General features: G+C 38.2%; 1 non-coding gene and 2 pseudogenes across 1 annotated transcript; 1 reads left to right on the forward strand and 2 right to left on the reverse strand.

Moving 5' to 3' along the window:
* Positions 1-897: 897 nt before the first annotated feature.
* Positions 898-2,937, forward strand: LOC143625227 (photosystem II CP43 reaction center protein pseudogene; annotated as a pseudogene).
* A 20-nt stretch (positions 2,938-2,957) lies between these two features.
* On the reverse strand, positions 2,958-3,040 carry TRNAS-UGA (transfer RNA serine (anticodon UGA)). Its single transcript has one exon. It is a non-coding gene; the product is annotated as a tRNA-Ser (tRNA).
* Positions 3,041-4,533: 1,493 nt separating this feature from the next.
* On the reverse strand, positions 4,534-8,614 carry LOC143625228 (photosystem I P700 chlorophyll a apoprotein A2 pseudogene; annotated as a pseudogene).
* Between the last annotated feature and the right edge of the window lie 2,796 nt (positions 8,615-11,410).

Below are 11,410 nucleotides of genomic sequence, written 5' to 3' on the forward strand. Positions count from 1 at the left end.
TAGTCAAACCCCACATAATGAATTTTATCTCTTTGATAGGGATAATAACAGTTTTTTCAGAGCTACTTTAGCTCTTGCTCAAAAAGACATTAAGAGGGGTTTAGCCTATTCCACAATGTCTCAATTGGGTTATATGATGTTAGCTTTAGGTATGGGGTCTTATCACAGTGCTTTATTTCATTTGATTACTCATGCTTACTCTAAAGCATTATTATTTTTAGGATCGGGATCCGTTATTCAGTCAATGGAAACTCTTGTTGGAATTGTCAAAAAAAAAGTCAGAATATCGTTCTTATGGGAGGTTTAACAAAACATGTACCAATTACTAAAAATTCTTTTTTATTAGGTACACTTTCTATTTGTGGTATTCCACCCCTTGCTTGTTTTTGGTCCAAAGATGAAATTCTTAATGATAGTTGGTTTTAGTCACCTATTTTGCAATAATAGCTTGGTCCACGGCGGGATTAACCGCATTTTATATGTGTCGGATCTATTTACTTACTTTTGAAGGACATTTAAAAGTAAGACTACAGAATTGAATTACTCAAGTTTTATTTTATATTAGTTTTGAAGAACACTATTCAAAATCTGTTAATGTGCACAAGGAGATTTTACTCGTTGGTGTCAATTAGGCGGTCTATGGACTTTTATTGCTCACCACGAAGCTTTCGGACTAATAGGTTTCATGTTACGTGAATTCGAACTTGCTCGATGTGTTCAATTGCGACCTTATATTGCAATCGCATTCTCTGGTTCAATTGCCATTTTTGTTTCTGTATTCCTGATTTATCCACTAGGTGTTGGTTCTTTGCGCCTAGTTTTGGTGTAGCAGCTTTCTTTCGATTTATCCTCTTTTTTCAAGGATTTCATAACTGGACATTAAACCCATTTCATATGATGGGAGTTGCCGGTGTATTGGGCGCTGCTTTGCTATGCGCTATTCATGGTGCTCCCGTAGAAAATACTTTATTTGAAGATGGTGATGGCGCAAACACATTCCGTGCTTTTAACCCAACTCAAGCTGAAGAAACTTATTCAATGGTCACTGCTAATCGCTTTTTGTCCCAAATTTTTGGGGTTGCTTTTTCCAATAAACGTTGGTTACATTTCTTTATGTTATTTGTACCAGTAACTGGTTTATGGATGAGTGCTCTTGGAATAGTCGGTTTGGCCTTGAACCTACGTGCCTATGACTTTGTTTCTCAAGAAATTCGCGCGGCGGAAGATCCTGAATTTGAGACTTTCAACACCAAAAATATTCTCTTAAACGAAGGTATTCGTGGTTGGATTGCGGCTCAAGATCAGCCTCATGAAAACCTTATATTTCCTGAGGAGGTTCTACCCCGTGGAAACGCTCTTTAATGGAACTTTAGCTTTAGCTGGTCGTGACCAAGAAACCACCGGTTTCGCTTGGTGGGCCGTGAATGCCCGGCTTATCAATTTATCCGGTAAACTACTAGGGGCTCATGTAGCCCATCCCGGATTAATAGTATTCTGGGCTGGAACAATGAATCTATTTGAAGTGGCTCATTTCGTACCAGAAAATCCGATGTATGAACAAGGATTGATTTTACTTCCCCACTTAGCTACTCTAGGTTGGGGGTAGGTCCTAGTGAGGAAGTTATAGATACTTTTCCGTACTTTGTATCTGGAGTACTTCATTTAATTTCCGCTGCAGTATTGGGCTTTGGCGGTATTTATCATGCACTTTTAGGACCTAAGATGTTTGAATAATATTTTTCCATTCTTCGGTTATGTATGGAAAGAAAGAAATAAAATGACCACAATTTTAGGTATTCACTTAATCTTGTTAGGTCTAGGTTCTTTTCTTCTAGTACTCAAGGCTCTTTATTTTGGGGGCGTATATGATACTTGGGCTCCGAGAGGAGGAGATGTAAGAAAAATCACCAACTTGACGCTTAGCCCATATTTGGTTATTTACTAAAATTGCCCTTTGGGGGGGGGGGGGGGAGGATGGATTGTTAGTGTAGACGATTTGGAAGATATAATCGGAGGCCATGTATGGTTAGGTTCCATTTGTATACTTGGTGGAATTTGGCATATCTTAACCAAACCGTTCGCATGGGCTCGACGTGCACTTGTATGGTCTGGAGAGGCTTACTTATCTTATAGTTTAGCGGCTATATCTGTCTTTGGTTTCATTGCTTGTTGTTTTGTTTGGTTCAATAATACGGCTTATCCTAGTGAGTTTTATGGACCCACTGGACTAGAAGCTTCTCAAGCTCAAGCATTTAATTTTCTAGTTAGAGACCAACGTCTTGGAGCTAACGTGGGATCCGCTCAAGGGCCTACCGGTTAAGGTAAATATTTAATGCGTTCCCCGACCGGAGAAGTCATTTTTGGAGGAGAAACTATGCGTTTTTGGGATTTGCGTGCTCCTTGGTTAGAACCTCTAAGGGGTCCAAATGGGTTGGACTTGAGTCGGCTGAAAAAAGACATACAACCTTCACAAGAAAGTCGTTCCGCAGAATATATGACTCATGCTCCTTTAGGTTCATTAAATTCCGTGGGTGGAGTAGCTACCGAGATCAGTGCAGTCAATTATGTGTCTCCTAGAAGTTGGTTAGCTACTTCTCATTTTGTTCTAGGATTCTTCTTCTTCGTAGGGCATTTGTGGCACGCAGGAAGGGCTCGTGCAGCTGCAGCAGGATTTGAAAAAGGAATTGATCGTGATTTTGAACCTGTTGTTTCCATGACCCCTCTTAATTGAGACAGGTGATCAAAGACTTGAAATAGGAGTCACTTCAGTTACCTCATATATATATAGGGATCGTGTCATAAAAAAAAGATTTTATTTATATTTAATCTATTTTTTGGCTTGGCTAGGCGGGATAGCCTAGCCACTTCCCCTTATTTATGAGAATGAAACCATCCGGTCAAAATCAATCCAATAAATAAAAATATAAAATAAAAAAATATATTTGACAAACAAAAAAAGGAGAGAGAGGGATTCGAACCCTCGATAGTAAACTATACCGGTTTTCAAGACCGGGGCTTTTAACCACTCAGCCATCTCTCCGAAATACAATTTTATTTTATTCCTCCGAATAGAACATGGCCATATGAGTGGATACTGCCACTATCAAAGTTCTTGGGTGTGATGGTCAATCTATCTATCCCGATATATGGATAGATATATGATTCAGCATGCCATTTGTAAAATAAAAAAGAAAATCCACTCTCCCCCGACTCCAGAATAAAGTGGTAAAGGGGTAGTAATATAATAAATCATATAGAATCAATTAGAATCAATGGATTCGTGGTAAAATCCCTTTATGATGTAACAATTTTTGGCGGATATAGGGATCAAATGGTATAGTTCATTTGTTGGTAGCTTGGAGGATTAAAAGCATGACTCTTGCTTTCCAATTGGTTGTTTTTGCATTAATTGTTACTTCATCAATCTTATTGATTAGCGTACCCGTTGTTTTTGCTACTCCTGATGGTCGGTCAAGTATCAAAAATGTTGTATTTTCAGGTACACCATTATGGATTGGATTAGTCTTTCTGGTGGGTATCCTTAATTCTCTCATCTCTTAAACCTATTGTCCTAGATACAAAACTAAAATGACCCTCTGAATTATTCTTGGTTGTGAGACACATTAACATTCAATAGAAGTCCCCAAAATCAAAATAAATATAGGAAACAAAATGAAAAAGTTATATTATTAGATTAGAAGGGGGCCCACTTCTTGTTCTTGAAAAAAAAAATGAATATTTCATTCAAATTAATAAAAAAGTTGGGCTCAATCTGAAGAGAGTCTCCGGCCCAGCACTGCACAAATATGCTCCAAACATATATATCATATATGTGTGGACATATTGTGTATTATAGACATATTGTGTATCAAGAACGAAACAAAAAGCGGATATAGTCGAATGGTAAAATATCTCTTTGCCAAGGAGAAGACGCGGGCTCGTTTCCCGCTATCTAAAATTAGAAATAAAAATGATAAAAGATTTGGTATAGTTAGTCGTCATAGTGTATTGATTCTATCCTTCCCTTATTTGCCTTCTACCCCAAAAGAAAATGTGTTAAAGTTACCAGAGTAAAAAATACTATTTTTTTGACCAAAAGTATTGCGGAGACAGGATTTGAACCCGTGACCTCAAGGTTATGAGCCTTGCGAGCTACCAAACTGCTCTACCTCGCGCCGAAGAGAAGAACTGAAAACAAATATACAAGCAAGGATTGAATGCGCCCCTCTACCATATCTGTATAAATAGAATAGCCTATTTATACAGAATGGTAAAGAGGCCGTCTATGATCATCGATCATAGAAATGAAATAAAGATAGATTTTAATTCTTACCAACTCAATCTTGTCGCCCCTGGCAACAAACATGCAGGAACCATTTCACGAAGTATGTGTCCGGATAGTCCAAAGTCTCGGTAGTTAGCTCTTGGCCTTCCAGTTGAAAAACAACGTTGATGAAGCCGTGTAGGTGCACTATTCCGCGGTGGGGATTGTAACTTTCCATAAATTTCCCATTTGTCACTCAACGATCGAACTTTTCTTATTTCTTTTCTTGAGGATCGATGAATCAAATGATATTTATGTTCCAATTTTTGCCTCTTCTTTTCCCTCTGAATCAAACTTTTTTTTGCCCTACTCGTTAAGTTCCTATTAGTATCCATAATACAAGTCGGATCCTAGATGTAGAAAAATAAGATAAAAAGTTGGATCTCTTCTTCATCGAAAGAAATGAGATTGTCGCGGATACAAAACATTCAATTAAAAAAATTAACCAAATTTCCTTGATGTGGAGGCAATCAAGAAAGCTGAATAAGTTAATATATAACCTACAGAAATGTGGGCTAATCCCACTAATCTTGCTTGTACAATGGAAAGTGCCACCGGTTAATCTCTCCAACGAATCAAATTGGCCAAAGGTGTTAGTTCATGAGACCATGCTAAAGTTTCAATCAATTCCTGCCAATATCCATGCCAGGAAATTAAAAACATAAATCCAGTAACCCAAACAAGATGTCCAAATAAATACATCCATGCCCAGACTGATAAACTATTCATACCAAAAGGATTATATCCATTAATAAGTTGTGAAGAGTTTAACGATAAATAATCTCTTAACCAGCCCATCAAATAAGTGGAAGATTCATTAAACTGTGAAACATTACCCTGCCGTAATGTAATGTGCTTCCAATGCCAATAAAAAGTAACCCATCCAATGGTATTTAACATCAAAAAAACTGCCAAATAAAATGCGTCCCAAGCCGAAATATCACAAGTACCGCCTCGTCCCGGGCCATCGCACGGAAAACTATAACCAAAATCCTTTTTATCTGGCATTAACTTGGAACCACGTGCATCTAACGCACCTTTTACTAAGATCAACGTAGTTGTATGTAAACCCAGAGCAATAGCATGATGAACCAAAAGGTCTCCAGGACCTATTGTTAAGAATAGTGAATTACTATTCTCATTAACAACATTTAACCAACCTGGCAACCATATTCTTTGACCCGAATTGAATGTCGGGCCGTTCGTTGAAGATATAAGTATATCGAACCCATATGAAGTTTTACCATGAGCAGATTGTATCCATTGAGCAAATATAGGTTCGATTAAGATTTGCTTTTCCGGAGTACCAAAGGGAAGCATGACATCATTATGAACATAAAGTCCCAAGGTATGGAAACCCAAAAAGAGGTTGGCCCAACTTAAATGAGATACGATAGCTTCTTTATGTTCTAACATTCTTGCCAATACATTATCCTCATTCTGTTCTGGATTGTAACCCCTAATAAAAAATATAGCTCCATGAGCAAAAGCTCCTGTCATGATGAATCCTGCGATGTATTGGTGATGAGTATATAACGCAGTTTGGGTAGTAAAGTCTTGTGCTATAAATGCATAAGCGGGTAAAGAGTACATATGTTGAGCTACCAAAGAAGTAATAACCCCTAAAGAAGCTAGAGCAAGGCCTAATTGAAAATGAATCGAATTATTTATTGTGTCTTAAAGGCTCTTATGCCCACGTCCCAATCGCCCTCCCGGAGGGATATGTGCATCTAAAAGATCTTTCATACTGTGCCCAATCCAAAACTCGTTCTATACATATGCCCAGCAATGAGAAGACTAAATGCAATAGCTAAATGATGATGAGCTATATCAGTCAGCCATAAACTTTGGGTTTCTGGATGGAATCCCCCGAGAAGGGTTAAAATGGTACCAAATAAATGACTACTTGAATTGGGATTTTGAGCATAAAGATTCCACTGATCTGTAACAAGTGGGTCTAACCCTTGGGGATGTGGTAATACATTTAAGAAATTATTCCATCGAACGTTCTCCCCTCTGGATGCAGGAATAGCGACATGGATGCCCTGTCCAAGCCAATGAACTTACGCTGAAGAGTCCTGATAAATGATGATTGAGACGAGATTCTTCATTTTTGAACCACGAAATGCTCGGTTTCCATTTCGATTGTAGGTGTAACCAACCCGCTATTAAAGATATGGCAGAAATAAATAATAGAAAAAGAGCTCCAGTATAAAGATCTTCATTAGTTCGTAAACCGATTGTATACCACCACTAATAAACACCAGAATAGGCGATATTCACTGGCCTAGGAGCACCCCCTCGAGTAAAAGCTTCTACAGTTGGTTGACCAAAATGAGGATCCCAAATTGCATGAGCAATAGGTCTTACATGTAAAGGGTCCTGTACCCATGACTCAAAATTTCCTTGCCAAGCTACATGAAAGAGATTTCCGAAGTTCACAGAAAAATGATTGCTAATTGCCCGAAGTGAGAAGCAAAAATATTCTGATAAAGACGTTCCTCAGTAATATCATCATGACTCTCGAAGTCATGTGTGGTAGCAATACCAAACCAAATACGATGAGTAGTGGGGTCCTGAGCTAAGCCTTGGCTAAACCTTGGAAATCTTAATGCCACAATGCCTTTCAAATCCTCATAGCCATTATCCTACTGCAATAATTCTTGCTAAGAAGAAAGCCCATGTCGTAGCAATTCCACCCAGAAGGTAATGGGTTACTCCTACAGCACGTCCTTGTACAATGCTTAAGGCTCTCGGCTGTGTAGCAGGAGCAACTTTAATTTATTATGAGCCCAAACGATGGATTCAATAAGTTCTTGCCAATAACCACGTCCACTGAATATAAACATTAAACTAAAAGCCCATACAAAATGAGCACCTACGTAAAAAAGGCCATATACGGATAATGAAGAACCATAAGACTGAAAGAAATCGCGGAGCCACCCATTAATAGTAATAGAAATCTGCGCAAAGTTTCCTCCCGTGATATGAGTTACTACTCCTTGATCGTTTATACTGCCCAAACATCTGACTTCATTTTCCAACTGAAATGAAATATGACCACTGAAATTGAATAGTCCATCCAGAATAGTCCTAAGAAGACATGTCCCAAGCTGATACTTGACATGTCCCCCCCATCCAGGCCCATCACAAGGAAAATGAAACCCAAGGATTTGCTTTATCCGGTATCAAACGGGAGCTATGAGCAAATAGAACACCTTTCAGAAGTATCAATACCGTCACATGAATCGTAAATGCATGAATGTGATGTACAAAAAAATCTGCGGTTCCTAATGGAATAGGTAACAAAGCTACACCGCCCAATGCTACTAAATCACCGCCCCCCCCCCAAGTTAAACTGGTGCTTGCTGTTGTCCCAGGAGCCGTTGAACTAGGTGCTAAAGCGTGGGTGTTTTGTATCCATTGAGAAAAAACGGGTTGTAATTGGATAGCGGTATCTAAAAACATATCTTGAGGGCGCCCTAAAGCGCTCATGGTATCATTATGAATATACAAACCAAAACTATGAAAGCCTAGAAATATACACGCCCAGCTGAGATGTGATATGATTGCATCGCGATGCCTAAGAACACGATCTAATAGATCGTTGTATCGAGTAGTTGGATCATAGTCTCTTACCATAAAAATGGCTGCATGCGCAGCAGCACCAACTATTAGAAATCCACCAATCCACATATGATGTGTGAACAATGACAGTTGTGTACCATAGTCAGTAACTAGATATGGATAAGGGGGCATGGCATACATATGGTGAGCTACAACAATGGTTAAAGAGCCTAACATAGCCAGGTTAAGGGATAGTTGAGCATGCCATGACATTGTTAGGATCTCATATAGGCCTTTATGGCGCTGGCCCGTAAATCGACCTTTATGAGCTTCTAAAATATCTTTTAGACCATGACCAATGCCCCAATTGGTCCTATACATGTGACCCGCTATCAGAAAAAGAATTGCAATAGCTAAATGATGGTGTGCAGTATCGGTTAGCCATAGACCTCCGGTTACGGGGTCTAATCCTCCACGAAAACTAAGAAAGTCCCCATATTTTGACCAATTCAAGGTGAAAAATGAGGTTGCTCCCTCGGCAAAACTGGGATAAAGTTGAGCCAACAGATCCCGATTCAAGATAAATTCATGAGGAAGTGGTATTTCTTTAGGATCTACTCCAGCGTTTAGAAATTGGTTAATAGGTAAAGATACATGTACTTGATGCCCCGCCCAAGATAGAGACCCAAGTCCTAGTAGCCCCGCTAAATGGTGATTCAACATAGATTCTACATCTTGAAACCAAGCCAGTTTTGGAGGAGCTTTATGATAATGAAACCAACCAGCAAAAAGCTTTAACGCTACAAAGATCAATGCACCAATTGCGGTACAATAGAGTTGTAATTCGCTAGTTATTCCATATGCTCGCCAAATCTGGAAAAAAAACCAGAGGTTATTTGTATTCCTCGGAAGCCCCCACCCACATCACCATTCAAGATTTCTTGTCCCACTATCGGCCAAACCACCTGGGCACTAGGCCCAATGTGAGTCGGATCGCTTAGCCATGATTCATAATTGGAAAAACGAGCACCGTGGAAATACTTGCTGCTCAACCAAAGGAAGATGATGGAGAGTTGAGCTAAATGCGCACTAAAGACTTTTCAAGAGATCTCCTCCAAATCACTGGTATGGCTATAGAAATCGTGAGCATCAGCATGTAGGTTCCAGATCCAAGTGGTAGTTTCAGGGCCTTTAGCTATTATTCTTGAGAAATGACTCGGTCTAGCCCATTCCTTGAATGAAGTTTTTATGTGATCCCTATCTACCAAATTTTTTACTGCTGGTTCCGGCGAACGAATAATCATTGAGTCCTCTTCTTTCCTGACAACACATACAAAGAGACCAGCCAACAGTCAAATAATTAGTGAATCTCGGAGAGATATTTCTATTATATAATTGATATTTTTATAATTAGTTTCTTTTTCTTCTAGTTTTATATCTCCCACCTATCTATTTTCTTTAGTTATTCACTAGAGCAATTATGATCTGGAAGTCGATCCGGGGCAAGTGTTCAGATCTATTATGACATAGCCAGGAGGTGCTCAACGGACCTTTTGGAACTTATAAAAACCTTTCTTTAGATTGATACAAAAACTCTTTTTTTTTGCAACCTAGTCTATTTCAGATATCAATTAAAACTTTTTAGCTTGAGCTACTTCATGTTTTTTAGATTTAGATAGAGTAATAGTACTCTATTCCAAATCACGCGAGTAGACATTAGCTATTACTAAGAAATTTTGATATATTCACAGTGATTCGAAGCCTTTTTGATTAGTTTTAATAGTCTTTTTTATAGGAAAAAAAGAACGAAAAGAAAAAATATATTTTGTAAGCTATCCACGTATCCTTTAGTCCTACAAAATACCATACGAAATAGAACGCTTAGAAGGGATATAAAGAAATTCTTTTATTGATTCTTCCCAAAGGATTGATCTATTTTATTTCACTGATGGGGCCAATAAAAAATTCATTATAACAAATAAAAAAATATCTAAAACAATCTAAATCATAACTAAAAAAAAGAAAAGGTCTGATATTCTATTCAAAACGTCTAGTGATCTTCAACCAATTATGAGCATCAATATAATTACCAGGAGTAAGTGCTATAGCTTGTTTCCAATACTCAGCGGCTTGGTCGAACCAAGCCTCCGCAAATTTAGAATCCCCCTGGCGAATGGCCTGTTCTCCCCGGTCAGAATAGGTGGGGTAATTCCTTCCCTTAGAACTGTACTTGAGAGTTTCCTATTTCATACGGCTCGCCAGTCAATTCTTTTTGTTTGAAGTATCGACGGAAGAATTCATCATGGAAGTGGGAGAACTGCTGAAACTACGTGAAACCCTGACAAGGGTTTATGTACAAAGAACAGACAAACCCTTATAGGTTGTATCCAAAGACATGGAAAGAGATGTTTTATGTCAGCAACAGAGGCCCAAGCTAATGGAATTGTTGATCTTGTGGCGGTTGAATGACAAAAACCTGGATTTCGCGTCAATTCTGAAATGAACCCTGCCGAATTGAATATTATTATTCTATGAATCTTTATTATTCTATTGAATAAAACAAATTCATAATCATCCGGTTAGGATCGATCTAAACCAACCCATTATGTATATGATTCAACATGCCAACGATTAAACAACTTATTAGAAATACAAGACAGCCAATTAGATATGTCACAATATCCCTCGCGCTTCGGGGATGCCCTCAGCGTCGAGGAACATGTACAGGGTGTATGTGCGACTCGTTCAGATCATGAACTAGAACAAAGGAAAGGGAACAATGTGAATATCAATGATCAAATAGGATATAACAGAAAAACGGAATATATTTCCTAAATGGATGATATCCCTTTTATTGTGTATGAAATTTATGGTTTCTGTTTGTTTAAATCCACTTACCTAAATTCAAAATGAGAATCAATTCTCCATTGGTAGCAAATGGTTATCCATTAAGCGGAGGAAATCTTAGTTAACATAGACCCCTCTTGCAAGAACGGACTAACAAGGTCTGCTACCCAGCCAACCTTCATAATTAAATACTGTTAATGTATAGGTAGAGCTTGTTGTGAAAGACCTATTACTGGATAATTCATGGGTAGAGCCGAAGAATGTGAACTATACTAGTTCGCAATAACATTGATTAAATGAAGTAAAGGCTCCGGTGTATCGAGAAGACCTCACCGTTTAAGAAGTAACTATTTCTTTATCATTACTTTGTTTTTTTAATACCTAGTATAGTACAATTTCGTATTTCGAGCCTAGAAAAAATAAAAAATTGTGGTTGGGAAGGTTATAGTAGCCAAATCCATTGGAATTCTTAGTTTATACATTGGAAAAATCAGTTTTGTTATTAATATAATAATAAAGGGGCAAAAGAATAACTGAAAGAAAAGAAATCTAGGAAATCTATTAGTTATTCGTTAAAGTTTCATTTATTCAATGACAAGAATTAGACAAGGATATATCGCTCGGAGATGTAGCACAAAAATTCATTTATTTGCATCAAGCTTTCGGGGGGCT

Source organism: Bidens hawaiensis, unplaced genomic scaffold, assembly GCF_021521415.1.
Source record: "Bidens hawaiensis isolate Kalapana, Puna unplaced genomic scaffold, B.hawaiensis_p1.1 tig00004021_1, whole genome shotgun sequence".
In the NCBI taxonomy this organism is placed as follows: Eukaryota; Viridiplantae; Streptophyta; class Magnoliopsida; order Asterales; family Asteraceae; genus Bidens; species Bidens hawaiensis.